At 45.7% G+C, this 18,618-nt stretch overlaps 1 long non-coding RNA gene across 1 annotated transcript in view; it reads left to right on the top strand.

Moving 5' to 3' along the window:
* The first annotated feature begins 4,771 nt into the window (after positions 1-4,771).
* The window catches only part of LOC115472618, a 51,319-nt gene continuing 37,472 nt past the window's right edge, over positions 4,772-18,618 (top strand). Inside the window, exon 1 of the long non-coding RNA XR_003942526.1 lies at positions 4,772-4,849. This is a non-coding gene — a long non-coding RNA (uncharacterized LOC115472618). The remainder of the gene's footprint in view (positions 4,850-18,618) is intronic.

Here is an 18,618-nt window from a genome sequence, read left to right as displayed (position 1 = left end):
GCTACCGATACCAGGCAGGGAGTGTTCTGATCCCCATTTGCATGGAGGCAGATGATAGGATTATATAATAAGACTACAAATCCCTGTAATCATGTAGTTCCCTGTAATACGCTCTTTCAGAGCACATGTCCAGTTCCCTGTATCTTATGGGACTTTTTCCATTGGCTTTGCCTTGTTCTCTAAGCTTGCTGGGCAAGTCCCCCCCCCCCCCTTCTCTCTCCATCAGGTCTGTAAGAGTTAGTCTGCAGCACATCTCCTTTGTGAACTAAAACTACCTATGCTGTATTCTGTTGTATGATCCTTTCAAGCTACTGTGATTCTATCAAGATTTCATCAGCGTAGAAATATAAACTGCATTACTACTCAGCGTATGTCTGAAATCCTCCCAGCCTCTTTTGCATGAGAGAGAGAGCTGGTTGAGAACAGACTCCCAGTTTGCAAGGCAGAAACTCTTGCCCAGCACATCTGAACTGTAAATTATTTTTCCTTGTTTGATTACTGCACTAAAGAACATTTTGGTTCAAGGGTTCTTAGTCTTCTTATAGTGATGTTCTATACTCTGGTTTAAACTCAGCGTCAAGCCTAGTAAAAGTAATACTTTGCAAGGACAGAATAATGCACCTTGCTTCCCTTCAGGTAAACTACATCTGAAGTAGGTTAGAGATGTTTGGCGCTATATCAGCTTTGACAGTAAATAAATATCAACACAGGTTTTAGGCACTGAGGACAGGAAGAGACAGGTATAATCACTACAAACATACTGATTTCCCTGTGAAAAAAAAAGATATAATTCAGTTACAGAGTGTGCTGTGAAAGCAATGTCAGCATTTTTATTGGAGAAACCCAAATAAAGGGATCACGAATCCTAGAAAAGACAGAGAGATGGTCCTGCTGCAGTCCTGCTCACTACCATACAAGAGCCCTGGGATGATGGCAGATCTGCCTGGAAGGGATAGGGGAAGCTATGAAGGCAGAGTGTGACCAGAGCTCCAGAGGAAGGTGAGCCATTAGCCCTCTCTGCAGCTTATTTATGGAGGAACAGATTTGCCACCCAAGGTTTTAGGAAAAACACAGATTGCTGTCCAAAAAAAGAGAGAAAATTATAGCTTTATAATATGATGGTGCCCTACTGCCCAGTATCTGAGGTCCTGAAAAGAAAACAGATATTTGACAAATTAAAAATGTTTTGAAATATTCTTTATAAAACAATTTTGCTTGCTTTGAAATATTCTTTATAAAATAAATTTGCTTGCATATACCTGAATTGTAATAGTATCCAAATTTGTCCAAGTAACAGGGTTTAAAGTTCATTATGCAACAGGAATAATGCTATATTTTTGTTACAAAAAGTAACAAATTTATATATATATATTTTTTTACAGAATCGCAATATAGTAATGATGGTCAATGCCAACGAGACAGACATGACTCCATGCAGGCACGCAGTAGCAGCACACATATGACATTCAAGTCCTCTGAATTGCATCATTCATGTGATTATAATTGTACCACACAAGCAAATCCATGCCACTGCCATGACCCACCAGTCCCCGTGAACCCACACAGCCAATGGCAGTCAGCAGCACTCTAATGCCAGCTTCGGGTGAACTTTGTTAACTTTATGTCAGCTCTGGCACTGGGACCACAAAAATCAGCTCTGAGCTGGAGGAGCAACCCTAGACCTTGCCCACCAAAGTCAGGGTGGATTGACGCAAACAAGGTGCAGGTATATTAGACAAGGAGGATGACTGTGGGTGGAAGTACATGTCGGTCTTCTTTTTTGGCAGTGACAAGGACAAGGTAACAAGTTAGGTTCGGCTGTTTCTGTGGATAATGGCCCCAGGAGGGGTGGTGGGTGAGAATGGTACATGGAGCGCCTTTAAAAAACATAAGTGGTCTTTTATAAAAGTGCAGTAGCGCTTTTACAGTGTGCTGATTAGTGCGCGCTAAGGCCCAGATGATCAAAAGCCCTGCGCTGCTCCAAACAGCGCCCCTAAAAATGGCGCCGGGGACAGCGCAGGGCTTTCTGCATCGATGATCAAAGATATGCATGCAAATCTAAGCAGCGCTATTATCTTTGATCATGTTTAAAGTGCGGGAGAAATCCTCCCGCACTTGTTTGACAGGTCTGGGCTGTCAAAGCCCAAACCTGTCAAACAGCTCCCTACATGGTCTGTAGCCCCGCCCACCGCATCCCAGGATGCAATGGGGCAGGGCTGGGCGCCGCCATTTTGCAGCGGCGTCGACAGAAAGAGGAGGGAGGCAGGCAGGCTGCGTCCCACCTCCAACAAAAGGTGGGGGGGGGCCAGCCGGGGGGGGCCGGCAGGGAGGGTGGGTGACCACGGACCACCAGGGAATCAGAACACTGGGGGACCATGAATTCAGAACGTTTGGGGGGGGGGAGAGTTGGGGTGGGCTGGAGACCCACCGAACCTCCAGCCCCCACCCCCGTCACTGAGTGGGAAGGAGGGTTGGGATAGCGTTTGGCCGGAGGCGGCCACCACGAGTTATGGGGTTTGGCGGGGGGGCTGGAGACCCACCGGATCTCCAGCCCTCCCTGGGCATGGAGGGGCTCGGATCGTCGGGGGGACCGGAGGTCCAACGGACCTCCAGTCCCCTGTTTGCGTTGCTTTGGGGGGGAACAGGGGCATGCCAGCATGCAACTGCATGCTGGACAGGGCTCACCATCCCTCCCCAATGATCCGCAAAGTCTAACGCCAGCTCAGAGCTGGCGTTGATTTTGCCGCAGCCAGCGACCCAATCTTTGGCGCGCTGGCCGCTGATCATTGGGAATGAATGCTGGAAGCCCTGTTTAGCATGCATTTGCATGCTACTTGTGTTAAGAGCCCTCGAGTGCGTTGTTGCAGGCGCTCGAGGGCTCTGATCATGGGTGTTTGCAAACTCCGGCGCTAGTATGGCGTTAACAGCCTCTAGCGCCGGAGTTTGCTTTTGATCATGAGGGCCTAAATGCTAGAGACAACAGAGGAATATATGGATGTCTCTAGTGTTTAGCACACACTTATTTTAGCACGTGCTAAAACACTAGCATGCCTTTGTAAAAGGACCCATAGATTCTTGCCTTTCCAGTTTAGCATAATGATAGCACTGAAACAGTTCTAATCAACGTAAGGAAAACACAACAGTTAGGGGAAAACCAGTAGATTTCCTATCAAAACAGGTAGAAACATACATAGGTCCAGATAACAGCGTATGTACTAACCCCCCCCCCCCCCCCACATAGCAACTAGTAGGCGGGACTGGCAGTCATCTAGGCAGCAGTTACGGGGGGGGGGGGGGCGCCAAAGAGCAGCTGCAATCAAGGCAAAAACAATAGTTTCTGACCTCCAACAAAAGATAGGACAGAGGGTATTGTATTTACTTATTAGGGCATTGGATTTTATTTATTAGGATTTATTTACCGCCTTTTTTAAGGAATTCACTCAAGGCGGTGTACAGTAAGAATAAATCAAACATGAGCAATAGACAATTAAAGCAGTAAAAATATTTAAACAACAATACAAAGCATACTACTTACAATGTAAACACAATAGGTAATAGAACATTTTAATTGACAGTGTAGGGTAACATAGTAGATGATGGCAGATAAAGACCTGTATGGTCCATCCAGTCAGCAAAGATGGAACATATAGACAAGAGGAGTTAGAAAGTAAGGCGACTAATTTAACGAAAGTTGCATCAGCTTATTATGGGAAAAGTGGTATTCGGGTGATCACGCTTGTTTTTTTTTTGTTTTGTTTTTTTTTTTGGGGGGGGGGGGGTAAGCAAGGGCCCTAAATGTTAATGGGGGAGGAGTAAAAGGGCACAAGCTTTAAGGTTTGCCTAATATGGTTCACCAGCTGTGTTGGCTAATGAAGAGAGAAGCCAAATGCGAAGGGACAGGGTTAAAAATGAACTACAAGCGCAAGGCTGGAGGGAAGAAGGACTGCTGGGCAAAATCGGAGAGAGCCAACAGCAAAGTGTAGACCAGAACAGGCGAAAGGGATGAGAGAGGGTGAGGAGGAGGCAGCGCCGAAGGTTGCCTGGGAATACACTTCAGTTAGGCTGGTATTTAAAAGCTGAAAATGAAGCAGGGATTGAAAGCATTACTGCTTGCTCTTTCCTTCTGCGCTACCTCTCCATGGAACCTGATCTTTTCCTGTAAGTCCCCAGAGGGGTTTTTCCATTACGGAGGCGCTGCAGAATAGTGCAACCCTCTCTCTCCCTCCCTGATCCCTGCTGCACATTGTGTAAATGTAACCTTTCAGCGAGCTCCTCCCACGCCAGGAAGCCGGGGAAGGGGAGGGGAGCCGGGGGCTGTGCCAGGAAGCAGCCGGCTGGGAGCTGGAAGGCTGCCCGTTAATCAGAGCCACATCCTGGGGCAACACGTTTTTCTTCCAGCTCCCCCTCTACTGCTTTCTTTGTGTCTGCTTCTTCTTCCCTTGTGCCCTCTGCAGGCTTTGTCCTTCCTTCCCTCAGGGAAGGGGCGGCAGCTTGGCGCCTTTAACCCTTTGGCCCCTGGGCATCTTTGCATACTAACTTCTCCTAAAGTACATTGAAATCAGAGTGGAAAAAAAATACATAAGCCAGGTTCTGTAGTCAGAAGCAACTAAAGTAAACAAATAAAAAGTTGCACCTATAACCTGGCCCAATTCTGATCACTCTCCTTCTTCCTCTAGCCTTCCTTTTTCCCCTCAATCTATTGCTTTGGCAACAAGTAGAAAATGTCTTCCTAATAAAGTTTCTTTTGACTTGAACTGCATGCCGTGGGTTTCAATCAGTGAAGACGCGATTCATTTTCAGCTGGGATTCGAAAACAGGGAGAGTCAGCAGAAGGGAGAAGGCAGGGGAGGTGAGTCGCAAGCGTGTAGTGAGCACTGAAGCTGGAGGATTTAAAAGACTAGGAAAGCAGTTTCTCATTGTATCTTGAAATATATGAGGGAAAGGACAAGCGTGCAAGAAGCCAAGCTTAGGTAGCTCAGATTAGTACATAAGTACATAAGTAGTGCCATACTGGGAAAGACCAAAGGTCCATCTAGCCCAGCATCCTGTCACCGACAGTGGCCAATCCAGGTCAAGGGCACCTGGCACGCTCCCCAAACGTAAAAACATTCCAGACAAGTTATACCTAAAAATGAGGAATTTTTCCAGTCCATTTAATAGCGGTCTATGGACTTGTCCTAAAGGAATCTATCTAACCCCTTTTTAAACTCCGTCAAGCTAACCGCCCGTACCACGTTCTCCGGCAATGAATTCCAGAGTCTAATTACACGTTGGGTGAAGAAAATTTTCTCCGATTCGTTTTAAATTTACCACACTGTAGCTTCAACTCATGCCCTCTAGTCCTAGTATTTTTGGATAGCGTGAACAGTCGCTTCACATCCACCCGATCCATTCCACTCATTATTTTATACACTTCTATCATATCTCCCCTCAGCCGTCTCTTCTCCAAGCTGAAAAGCCCTAGCCTTCTCAGCCTCTCTTCATAGGAAAGTCGTCCCATCCCCACTATCATTTCGTCGCCCTTCGCTGTACCTTTTCCAATTCTACTATATCTTTTTGAGATACGGAGACCAGTACTGAACACAATACTCCAGGTGCGGTCGCACCATGGAGCGATACAACGGCATTATAACATCAGCACCACCTGGACTCCATACCCTTCCTAATAACACCCAACATTCTATTCGCTTTCCTAGCTGCAGCAGCACACTGAGCAGAAGGTTTCAGCGTATCATCGACGACGACACCCAGATCCCTTTCTTGATCCGTAACTCCTAACGCGGAACCTTGCAAGACGTAGCTATAATTCGGGTTCCTCTTACCCACATGCATCACTTTGCACTTGTCAACATTGAACTTCATCTGCCACTTGCACGCCCATTCTCCCAGTCTCGCAAGGTCCTCCTGTAATCGTTCACATTCCTCCTGCGACTTGACGACCCTGAATAATTTTGTGTCATCGGCGAATTTAATTACCTCACTAGTTATTCCCATCTCTAGGTCATTTATAAATACATTAAAAAGCAACGGACCCAGCACAGACCCCTGCGGGACCCCACTAACTACCCTCCTCCACTGAGAATACTGGCCACGCAATCCTACTCTCTGCTTCCTATCTTTCAACCAGTTCTTAATCCATAATAATACCCTACCTCGATTCCATGACTCTGCAATTTCTTCAGGAGTCTTTCGTGCGGCACTTTGTCAAACGCCTTCTGAAAATCCAGATATACAATATCAACCGGCTCCCCATTGTCCACATGTTTGCTTACCCCCTCAAAAAAATGCATTAGATTGGTGAGGCAAGACTTCCCTTCACTAAATCCGTGCTGACTTTGTCTCATCAGTCCATGTTTTTGTATATGCTCTGCAATTTTATTCTTAATAATAGCCTCCACCATCTTGCCCGGCACCGACGTCAGACTCACCGGTCTATAATTTCCCGGATCTCCTCTGGAACCTTTCTTAAAAATCGGAGTAACATTGGCTACCCTCCAGTCTTCCGGTATTACACTCGATTTTAGGGACAGATTGCATATTTCTAACAGTAGCTCCGCAAGTTCATTTTTTTAGTTCTATTAATACTCTGGGATGAATACCATCAGGTCCCGGTGATTTACTACTCTTCAGCTTGCTGAACTGACCCATTACATCCTCCAAGGTTACAGAGAATTTGTTTAGTTTCTCCGACTCCCCCGCTTCAAATATTCTTTCCGGCACCGGTTGTCCCCCCCAAATCCTCCTCGGTGAAGACCGAAGCAAAGAATTCATTTAATTTCTCCGCTACGGCTTTGTCCTCCTTGATCGCCCCTTTAACACCATTTTCGTCCAGCGGCCCAACCGACTCTTTGGCCGGTTTCCTGCTTTTAATGTATCTAAAAAGTTTTTACTATGTATTTTTGCTTCCAACGCTAATTTCTTCTCAAAGTCCTTTTTTGCCCTCCTTATCTCCGCTTTGCATTTGGCTTGGCATTCCTTATGATCTATCCTGTTACTTTCAGTTGGTTCTCTTCTCCACTTTCTGAAGGATTGTTTTTTGGCTCTAATGATTTCCTTTATCTTACTGTTTAGCCACGCCGGCTGACGTTTAGTCTTTTTTCCCTTTTTTCTAATACGTGGAATATATTTGTCCTGAACCTCCAGGATGGTGTTTTTAAACAGCATCCACGCCTGATGCAAGTTTTTTACTCTGCGAGCTGCTCCTTTCAGTCTTTTTTTCACCATTTTTCTCATTTTGTCGTAATCCCCTTTTCTATAGTTAAACGCTAGCGTACTTGATTTCCTAGTTTCACTTCCTTCAATGCCAATATCAAAACCGATCATATTATGATCACTGTTATCAAGCGGCCCTCGTATCGTTACCCCTGCACTAGATCATGAGCACCACTAAGGACTAAGTCTAGTATTTTTCCTTCTCTTGTCGGCTCCTGAACTAGCTGTTCCATGAAGCTGTCCTTGATTTCATCAAGAAATCTTATGTCCCTTGCGTGTACAGATGTTACATTAACCCAGTCTATATGCGGGTAATTGAAATCCCCCATTATTATTGTGTTGCCCAGTTTGTTTGCGTCCCTGATTTCCTTTAACATTTCCGCATCCGTCTGTTCGTCCTGGCCAGGCGGACGGTAGTACACTCCTATCACTATCCTTTTCCCCTTTGCACATGGAATTTCAATCCACAGTGATTCCAAGGAGTGTTTTGCTTCCTGCAGAATTTTCAATCTATTTGATTCAAGGCTCTCGTTAATATACAATGCTACCCCTCCACCAATCCGATTCACCCTATCACTACGATATAATTTGTACCCCGGTATGACAGTGTCCCACTGGTTATCCTCCTTCCACCAAGTCTCAGAGATGCCTATTATATCTAATTTTTCATTTAGTGCAATATATTCTAACTCCCCCATCTTATTTCTTAGGCTCCTGGCATTCGTATATAGACATTTCAAACTATGTTTGTTGTTCCTAAGTACATCATGCTTAGTACTTGACAGTATTAATTGGCAATCTTTTGTCTGATTTTTATTGTTATTTAAAGATACCCGATCTACTACAATCTCTTTTGCAACCTCACTATCAGGATACTCTATCTTCCCTGTTATGGTGATATCTTTGAAAGATACCTTATCCCGAACCATGCTCTTTTGAGCGACTGTCGGCCTTCCCCCCATTTCTAGTTTAAAAGCTGCTCTATCTCCTTCTTAAACGCCGATGCCAGCAGCCTGGTCCCACTCTGGTTAAGATGGAGCCCATCCTTCGGAATAGGCTCCCCCTTCCCCAGAATGTTGCCCAGTTCCTAACAAATCTAAAGCCCTCCTCCCTGCACCATCGTCTCATCCACGCATTGAGACTCTGGAGCTCTGCCTGTCTCTTGGGCCCTGCGCGTGGCACAGGTAGCATTTCAGAAAATGCTACCCTGGAGGATCTGGATTTCAGCTTTCTACCTAAGAGCCTAAATTTTGCTTCCAGAACCTCTCTCCCACATTTTCCTATGTCATTGGTACCCACATGTACCAAGACAGCGGACTCCTCCCCAGCACTATCTAGAATCCTATCTAGGTGACACGTGAGGTCCGCCACCTTCGCACCAGGCAGGCAAGTCACCAGGCGATCCTCACGTCCACCAGCCACCCAGCTATCTATATGCCTAATGATCGAATCACCAAGTACAACAGCTGTCCTAACCTTTCCCTCCCGGGCAACATTTGGAGATATATCCTCGGTGCGAAAGGATAATACATCCCCTGGTGGGCAGGTCCTGGCTACAGGAGTACTTCCTACTTCACCAGGGTGATGCTCTCCTTCTAGGAGACCTCCCTCCTCCAAGGTAGCACAGGGGCTACCTGACTGGAGGTGGAACTTCTCTACAACATCCCTGTAGGTCTCCTCTATGTACCTCTCTGTCTCCCTCAGCTCCATCAAGTCTGCTACTCTAGCCTCAAGGGAACGGACACGTTCTCTGAGAGCTAGGAGCTCTTTGCATCGGGCACACACATATGACACCTCACCAATTGGGAGATAATCATACATGTGACACTCAATGCAAAAGACTGGATAGCACCCCTCTCGCTGCTGGACTGCTGACTCCATCTTAGTGTTTTTTTTGAGTTTTTTCGTAATTTAAAACTTGCTAAAGTATTAAGGATATCAGCCTATCACTAACTTACAGTTCCTCCTTTAAACCCCAATCTTCAAGTTCCGAAAGCACAAGCAAAATTTGTTCACTTACCAGAGAAATATCCTCTTCTCCCAGAACTTATTAGAAGGAAGCTTTCGGCGCGCGGCACCTTGACATACAGCAGCAGCAGAGGAGACCAACAAACTGCAGAAAGGACATTATCTTTGAATTCATGGTCCTGCATAGCTAGTTGGCTCTGTCTCCAGAGGAAGAGATATCGCATTCTGGAAGCAGCTGCATGTGCTTCTACAGCTTTTCACCAAATTTCTTGGCTTGTCAGCACTGCTGAACCCAGACAAGGTGACTGTTCTCTGGGCTCAGGGACCTTAAATGCTCACTGCTACACTCAAAGTTGCAGGTTGCTACTTCATCAGTTTCTTGTACTCTCATTGAAGGACTTGGGGGAGCTCAGTATTTACATATGAAAGGCCCACAACAGCAGAACCACAAGTAACAAAAAAAGTATGCTATTCAGTCATTCTTGTGTTTTCCATAAGTACTAGAGATGTCAGATCAGTTCTAGATTGAAATTTCTAATTAAATCTGTGAGAAAGAACATAACCAGCTACACATCCAGCAAAGCATATCTATACGTTTCAGTCATACTGAAAGTTTCTTCAGTTTGGAAATCACAATCTGCATTTCCAGCATGCTCTACAGTAGTTTGCTGTAATGGTAGCACAAAGGCCATGTACAAAGCTTGTGGCTACTTCTTCCTTCAAAGTGTTCTCCAGAGAAAACTAGCGTAATTCTTTCAAGTGACCCAAGAGTCAGGGCCTTCAGCATCTAACAATGGAGACTCAATCACCTCAGTCAGTCTGAAAAACATTTCTAGAAAATCTCTTTGCTGCTGTAGGTGAATAATTTATTTATTTATTTATTTATTTATTTATTTATTTAATGTATTTCATTTGATATACTTCATTGGGCCCCAGTGGGCATCTCTGGCAGGGGCCCCTACAGATTTAGCCCTGGCCCCCTCTACTTTCGCCCCCCCCCCGCTGCCTTCGACCTCACCTCCTGCCAACGACAACCCTCCCCCGCCAGGTACCCTTGCTGGTCGGGGTCCCCAACCCCCACCAGCCTAGTCTTCTACAGTGCCAGTCTCCAGCGCATTCGCTGGTCTGTGCTGTGAGTTCTGACTGACGTCTTGCATGCACGTCCTGCACGTTAACAGCACAGATCAGCAAACGCTCTGAAGAAGACTAAGCGTGGCGGGGGTTGGGGGATGCCCCGCCAGTAAAGGTACCTGTGGCATTGGGGGGTCAAAAGTGGCGGGGGAGGGTCAGTGGCAGGGGGAGGGGCTAAAATGTGCCCCACCCCCACCTTGGGCTCTGGACCCACCTCCTGCCGAGGTCTGGCTACGCCCCTGCTCAGCGGTTTACAAGTTAAAAAGAACAAATAAGAAAAATTAGTGGGAAGGAGGGGAGAAAAAGATATGAGATTACTACAAAGTGGAGTTAAAGGATTCTATAAAAAGATAGGTTTGGGGGAGTTTCTTAAATGCCATAAAAGTCAGTTGATTTCTGATATGGAGAGGGAGCTCATTCCATAATTTAGGACCTAGGTAACGAAATGCAGTGTCACGTGAAATGGTGAGATGGAGAAAAGGTAAGGGTGGAATTGTCAAAAGTTTATTGTCACCTGAACAGAGGCATTGTAACAGACTGTAGAGGATACATAAATTATTGAGGTAAGACAGAGCTGGCGGTAGGCAGGACTTAAAGACAAGTGAAATAATCTTACATTTAACTTGGGTGATGATAGGAATAATGACTGAAAAATGCTGATAAGAGTCCCCACACATCAACACCCCGCTTCGCCTAAATAAACCACTATCTGCCAGATTTTGAGCCAACTGCTCTCTGGCATATAAATATCACCAGCTTCCTTACAACATCCATCAGAAAGATTTGTTTATGTTGAACAGTGACAGAAAGCGTGAGACAAACACAGTTGATCTCTGAGGGAGAGGAAGGGATTGTAGAGGTGGGCAGACTGGTGAAAGCCCACCTTAAGTATGCTGAGTAAGTAAGAAGGGCAACCAGACTGGTGCATTGTTTATGGCAATGGTTTCCAAACCTGTCCTGGGGGAACCCTCAGCCACTCAAGTTTTCAGGCTATCCACAATGAATACAAATGTTAATAATAATAATATTCATGAGACAGAATTGCATGCATCTCCCCCACTGCATGCAGATCTCTTTCATGAATGTTCATTGTGTATATTCTGAAAACCTGACTGGCTGGGGTTCCCTCAAGACAGGTTTGGGACTCTGCTCTAGAAGAACCAAAGGACAGGAGAGAGAAGATATAAATATGCGGCTATCTAGCAGGCCAGATAGGAACCATAAGTGAATATTTCCAAATAATTAAATGTTCAAGGAAATGGAAGTTATCATATGAAACAATACTGAAAAAACATTTGCCCAGGTACATAGACTAATTGAAACCCTCCCCTTTTCCTGCAGGCAAAAGCATGTGCTGATGGTTCTTTGAATTTGTGTAGCTGACAATCTATTTGTTGCTTTAACTCAGCTGCTCTTTGCCAGCATCCTCTTCAGAATTTGCCACACAGTCTTCCTAATGGTTAAGCTGGTTATTTTTATGAATAAATACTTAATGGTGTCATTCATGAGCCTTCCCCCTTCACAGCCTCACATTATTATCCCTTGTTCCAGCATTTCCTTTCCACTCGTTAATAGAAATAAAACAAAGAATATAAGATGATTCTTTTTTTATTGGACTAACTTAGTAAATTTTTGACTAGCTTTTGAAGGCAACACCTTCTTGGGACAGAAATGAGCAAAAAAATATATTGGTTTTTCAGCAACCTTTTTTATTCCTTTGCTGTTTTCTTCCTGTTTTATTTTGTCCATCCTGTCTTCCAGGAAGAGTCAGTAAAAAGAATGAACACATCTAAAATTCTGGGTTAATTTATTGTACAGCTGTTCTAAAGTTACATTATGCGATTCATTTTTCATCATCTTTATGTCTTGTTTTGCCTCATTTTACTCTGGTTCTCAGTGGCATAGCTAGGACTGAATGGGCCCCCTATAACATCATCTTTCTCAAGGTGCTGGGGACTGGGGAGGGTTGAGGGGTGAGATGAGAGATGGGACACCTTTTCAGAGCTGCAGTAAACAAAACCTTAAAACCCTCACACACACAAATTCCAGATCTACAGTAATAGAAATAGAAACTGAAGTGCAAGATATTAAAGACAGTGGTGTGCTGGAGCCGGCTCGCAAGAGCCGCTTGTTAACTTTGCTCGGCTCTTGCGAGCCGGTTGTTGAGACCCGCGAGCCGGCTCTCCTCCCTCCCTCACATCACCGACCTGACAAATTCTTCGGGGCAGGCAGTCTTGCCTGTCCGCTGCAAGTGCTGATTCTCCCCCGCTGGTGCTGCAGGTTTGTGCTTTAAAAATGGCCGCCGAGACTTCCAGAGGCGGCCTCGTGAGACTTCGCCATTGTAAGTCTCGATGGCCATTTTGAAGCGCGAACCGGCAGCGCCAGCGGGGGACTGAGTCAGTGCTTACAGCGGGCAGGCAAGACTTCCTGCCCCGAAGAATTAAAGGAGTCAGATCGGTGACGGGAGGGAGGAGAATTCTATTAACAACTCGGGAGGGGGTGGCAGGTCCAGCATCTGCCCCCTCTCTTCCTCCCCTTTGGTCCAGGTCTCTGTTCCCTCCGCTTACTTCCCCCCCCCCCCAGGTCTAAAGTCTGTCCCTCTCTTCCCCTCCACTTTTGTTCCAGGTCTTTTTTCTCTTTCCCTCTCCCCCCTCCCTTCATGGTCTGGCTCCCCCTCTCTTCAGTTTTTTTCTTTCTTTCTCCACTTTGTCCCCCCAATACAGCATCTGCCCCATTTCTTCCCTTCCCCTTTGGTCTAGGTCTCTCTCTTTTTCTTTTCCCTTTGTTTTCCCTCCCTTCCCCCTTTGCTGCAGGTATTTTTCTCTGTCTTTCCTCTCCTCTGCTTCCCCGCACTTGGCGTCTCTACAGCTCCTGCCCACTGATCCTCCACCTCCACACATCAAGGCTGCTGGCAGCAGACACACAGGTCAGAACAGAAGTGGGCTGGCAGAGCCTTTCTTCTGCCTAAGTGAACTGCCCACAGGAAGTTGCATCAGAAAGGTGGGCTGGAAGGCTCTATCGGCTCAAGAAAGAGGGAGGCTGCCTTCATCACTGTCTGCCATGGGCTGCCTCACCATATGGGGGACCAGCGGGGGGGGGGGGGGGGGGGGTTGCTGTAAGAGATACCTGACCCGAGCACAGGGGAGAAGAGGAGAGGAAGGGAGAGTTTAGCCGCGGGTGACCCTAGGCATTTTGCCAGCTTCGCTCGATGGTATTTACACCCTTTCTGGTTCTGTTTGCTCCTGCTTGGTTTCAGTACTTTATAAGTTTGAAGTGCAGTTACCATTTCCTCTTGCTGGTTACGAGGGGGGGGGGAGCAGGCTGATGAGCTACTGCTGAACATCAGTAGCCCACCTTCACCCTACTTTCAATAAGGAGTTAAAGGGGGCTGCAAGAAATGAGAGCTTATGGCCCTCCAAATTATTAACCAGCTGTGATTTCTCCTTACTAGTCTTGGGAAGGAAGGACGAGGATGGGTTTTTATGTTATTAGAGATCACAAGTCCTACAAAGGATGGCTTTGTTGGTTTCTTGGTGGGGGCAGTAGATTGGAGTGAGCTTGTGAAAGAGTGAAAAATGGAATATGTATGTGTAAGAGAAACAGAATGAGAATGTATAAATGTGAGAGGAGAATATGTGTGAGAGTAAGAAAGGGAATATGTGTGTGTGTGAGAGAGAGAGAAAAGAAAGGGAATAAGTTTGTGTGTGTGTGCGTGTGTGTGAGAGAGAGAGAGAAAAGAAAGGGAATAAGTGTGTGTTAGTATGCGTGAGAAAGAAAGATGTGTGTGTATTTGTGTGTGAGAGAAAGGAAAAATGGGAATGTGTGTGAAAAAAGAAGGGTAACATGAGAGTGTATCTGTGGGTGGGTGGGGAGAGGAAGAATATGAATAGGGTTAGTTCAACTATTAGGCAAGACTAGGAGGATACCTAGGGTATCAGCTTTTTGGGAGCAGCAAACAGCAGCTGCAGTCAAAGCAGAACAATAGATTCAAACAGCTACAGTAACTCAAAGAACCAGCAGCACATACTTTAACCTGCTTTTTTTTATTGGATGTATTTGTGCTGATCATTTGTTGAATGTAATTTTCAAAGTGGGGAAGGGGGGGAGCTGTAGGCTAGAGAACTGAAAGTTAATTGAGAAGGAGGGTATAAACTGACAGGGTGCCCACAATCCTTGTGCTGGCTCTGGATAGGAATGGAAGGGGGGGGGGGGGGTAGAGAGAGGGAGGCATTCAGTTCTGTTAGACTTGGGAACAGGCAGCTGGCAGATCAAGGATGAAAAGGGTTAACACGGTTTCTTTTTCTCCTCCCAGAAGCTACTAAACAAATGGTTTCCCTCTTCTTCCCCAGAGAGTCCTCCTCCTCCTCCATCCCGCTTTCTGATGTAGGACAACAGAAAAGCAGAGTGAGCAGCTGTAATTAATCGCCTTCCCTTGGGTTCAGATTACAGCATGGAAAGCAGTTGGGGTGACTGTGTCCGTCTGTCTATCAGTCTCTGGGTGGGAGCTGCAGATGTCCCCCACAGGAGCAGCTTCACTGGCTTTGGTCTCTTTCAGGCCTGCTATTAAGACCCCTACTCTCCTTACCAAAGCCTGTGCAGACCAGTCTCCCTCCCCCTTCCATTTGCAAGTCATAAAGGGAAGCAGCTGTAAGGTTCCTGGTGTATTTCAGATTCAACCCTGCTAGTACAGCACAGATTTACTATCATACAAAAAAAGTAATCAGTTAATTTTTCACTTAACAATACTTATGATTTACCCCCCCCCCCCCCCCCCCCAGATTATGAATCATTTGCTAAACAGGTTACACTGTTAGTTTTCTATTAAGTTTAGCAAAGCAGCTGCGTTTGGTTTTCAGTTCCTTCTCCCAAGCCCACTCTTCAGCTGTTTTTATACCTATCAGAATATTAAGATTCGATCTCTGATAGAAAAACACTATTTCAGAAAGCCTTTTATGAATAGAATAGAAAATACTGGCTTAATAGGACTCACATAAGGGTCCTTTCGTGAGCTAATTAATTTAGCATGTGCTAACGATTAGTGTGTGCTAAATGATAAGATACCCATTATATTCCTATGAGCATCTTATCATTTAGCGCACGCTAAAACTGTTAGTGCACCTAATTGAAAGGATCCTGTGGAGGGGCATAATTGAACAGAAACGCCTATTTCCATGGGCGTTTATCTCCGAGAACGGGTCCGTGAAGGGGCGGGCCAAACCGTATTTTCGAAAAAATGGACGTTTTTGAGCTGGGCGTTTGTTTTTTTTAGCGATAATGGAAACTAAAAACGCCCAGCTCAAAAACGTCCTAATCCGAGCCATTTGGTCGTGGGAAGGGCCACGATTCGTAGTACACTCGCCCCCCCTGATATGCCAGGACACCAACTGGGCACCCTCCGTCAGTGCGGTGGACTTCAGAAAAAGCTCCTACATGCATAGCTCCCTTACCAAGGGTGCTGAACACCCAACCCCCCTCCCCCAAAACCCACAAATGTACAACACTACCATAGCTCTTAGGGGTGAAGGGGGCACCTACATGTGGGTACAGTGGGTTTTGGAGGCCTCCCATTTACCAGCACAAGTGTTACAGTGGGGGGGGGGGGGGATGGGCCTGGGGCCACCTGGCTGAAGTGCACTGCAGTACCCACTAAAAGTGCTCCAGGGACCTGCATACACGCAGGCCTCTAGGACTGGTTGCTGCTATATAACCTTGGCACACCAGTTGACACCTGAAGACTAACCGCCTTTACTCACAGTTAACTGCAGATCAGAGGTTGTGCCCCACTGGCAACGAGTCTCCCTGGTACTGAGATGAGCAGTAGGTCAGAACTGGCAGAATGCTGTACAATGCCCTCATTCAGCCACATTCAAGGGAAGAACTAAGTTTTCTAGCGTGGCTAACACAGGAAAGGGAACTAAAACTGGCTTACAAAAATGGCCACTACCGCATGGACTACAACAGGAAACACAACAGGGCACACTCTGACCTAGCAGGCAGGGGGAAAAGCACCATGGGAGAAGAGCCTACCAACTACCAACATTGTGACACTGTAACACAAGCTAATGAAATCACGGAGCCCAATACCCTACACCCACCACAATGCAATGCTGATGTGACCCTGTACTGCACCCGAGAGCCACATCTGACCCAGGGAAAGGCTGTGACAGGATCGAACACATTCTGCTGTCATGGAGGTGGGTACGCATTTGAGGCTGGCATACAGGCTGGGAAAAAAGTTTTTAAAGTGGGTTTTTTTTTGGTGGGAGGGGGTTAGTGACCACTGGGGGAGTCCAGGGAGGTCATCCCCGATTCCCTCCAGTGGTCATCTGGGCAGTTGGGGCACTTTTTTGGGACTTGTTCGTGAAAAAAAAGGGTCCAAAAAAAGTGACCCAAAATCACGGTAAAAACGCCTTTTTTTTCGATTATCAGCTAAAGACGCCCATCTCTCCTCGGCTGATAACCATGCCCCAGTTCCGCCTCCACCACGCCTCCGACACACCCCCGTCAACTTTATTCGTTTCCACGATGGAGTGCAGTTGGAAACACCCAAAATCGGCTTTCGATTATACCGATTTGGGTGCCTTTGCAAGACAAATGTCTATCTCCTGATTTAGGTCGCACTATAGGCGTTTTTCTGTTTTGAAAATAAGCTGAATAGTGACTTAAAAATTGTTATGATCATATCTTGTTACTGTTTCACTTTTGGCCTTTTGGCGTTCTTAGTTGGATTAAAGGCTTCCTGACCATGAGATCATATCAAGTAACATCTAACTCGATTACGTCAGCCCCATGGATACCTGAATGCTGAATCCCTCAAGATTCCCCCCTCTCACCGACCCTCTTCAACCTAATGATGACACCCTTAGCCAAGCTACTATCCAATCAGAACCTGAATCCATACATATACGCAGATGATGTCACGATCTACATCCCGTTCAAACAGGATCTAATGGAAATCACCAACAACATCATCAAAAGATTCCAAATTATGCACTCATGGGCGGATGCATTTCAGTTGAAACTTAATGCAGAAAAAACACGTCTCATACTTACTTCACAACACAACAAAAATACATTCACCACTATAACCACACCAAACTTCTCCCTTCCAGTATCAAACACTCTGAAAATTCTTGGAGTTACCATCAATCGAAATCTTACACTTGAAAACCATGTGAAGAACACTACTAAGAAAATGTTGGACTCAATGTGGAAACTTAAAAGAGTAAAACCATTCTTCCCAAGAGCCATTTTTCACAACCTGGTTCAGTCAATGGTGCTGAGTCACCTCGACTACTGCAATGCACTCTAAGCCGGCTGCAAATAACAAATCATCAAAAAAACTTAAAACAGCCCAGAACACCGCAGCCAGACTCATATTTGGAAAAACAAAATATGAAAGTGCAAAACCACTAAGAGAAAAGCTCCACTGGCTGCCACTTAAAGAACGTATCAAGTTCAAGATCTGCACATTAGTTCATAAAATCATTCACGGAGATGCCCCGGCCTACATGTCAGACCTTGTTGATTTACCACCCAGAAATGCAAAAAGATCAGCCCGCACATTTCGTAATCTACACTTCCCCAGCTGTAAAGGACTGAAATACAGTCAAACACATGCATCCAGCTTTTCATACACGGGCACGCAGTTGTGGAATGCCTTGCCACGTAACTTAAAAACAATCTACGAACTAACCAACTTTCGCAAATCTCTGAAGACATATCTCTTCAACAAGGCTTATCACGACATCGATCAACTATTGTAAACACAACACATCACCACTTCACCTTATAGTCTAACTGGTCTCTTTCTATGCCTATTCTCCTATTCTCTATACAACTCCAAATGTAACTTACTACTCTGGAATGGCAAAAGCCATAACCGAACATTGTAAGCCACATTGAGCCTGCAAAAAGGTGGAAAAATATGGGATACAAATGCAACAAATAAATAAATAACGTCTTTAGCCTTTTAGAGGCAGATGCACTAAAGCTAAATGAGCCTTTAATGACCCTCCAACGAGGAAAATTTGATCCGTTGCATGCATCAAAGGGCTTTTACCGAGGAAGCCAGCAGCTAACGAAAATGGAATGGAGATGAGCAATTAGTGTGAAAACCCCATTGAAACGACATGCACTAACCTTTTCCGATTGCCTTTACGCAGGAAAAAGGCAGGAAATCTAACGAGAGGTCTGGATCTCTCGTTAGGACAGCTCTGTGCCAGGAAAAATCATTAAGTGAAAAAATAAACAAACTTTGAGCCAATCCCAGCGCATTAGCAGAGCTAAAAGCGCTGTGATTGGTCC

Source organism: Microcaecilia unicolor, chromosome 6, assembly GCF_901765095.1.
Source record: "Microcaecilia unicolor chromosome 6, aMicUni1.1, whole genome shotgun sequence".
NCBI lineage: Eukaryota > Metazoa > Chordata > Amphibia > Gymnophiona > Siphonopidae > Microcaecilia > Microcaecilia unicolor.
This window is presented reverse-complemented; position numbering and strand designations above follow the sequence as displayed.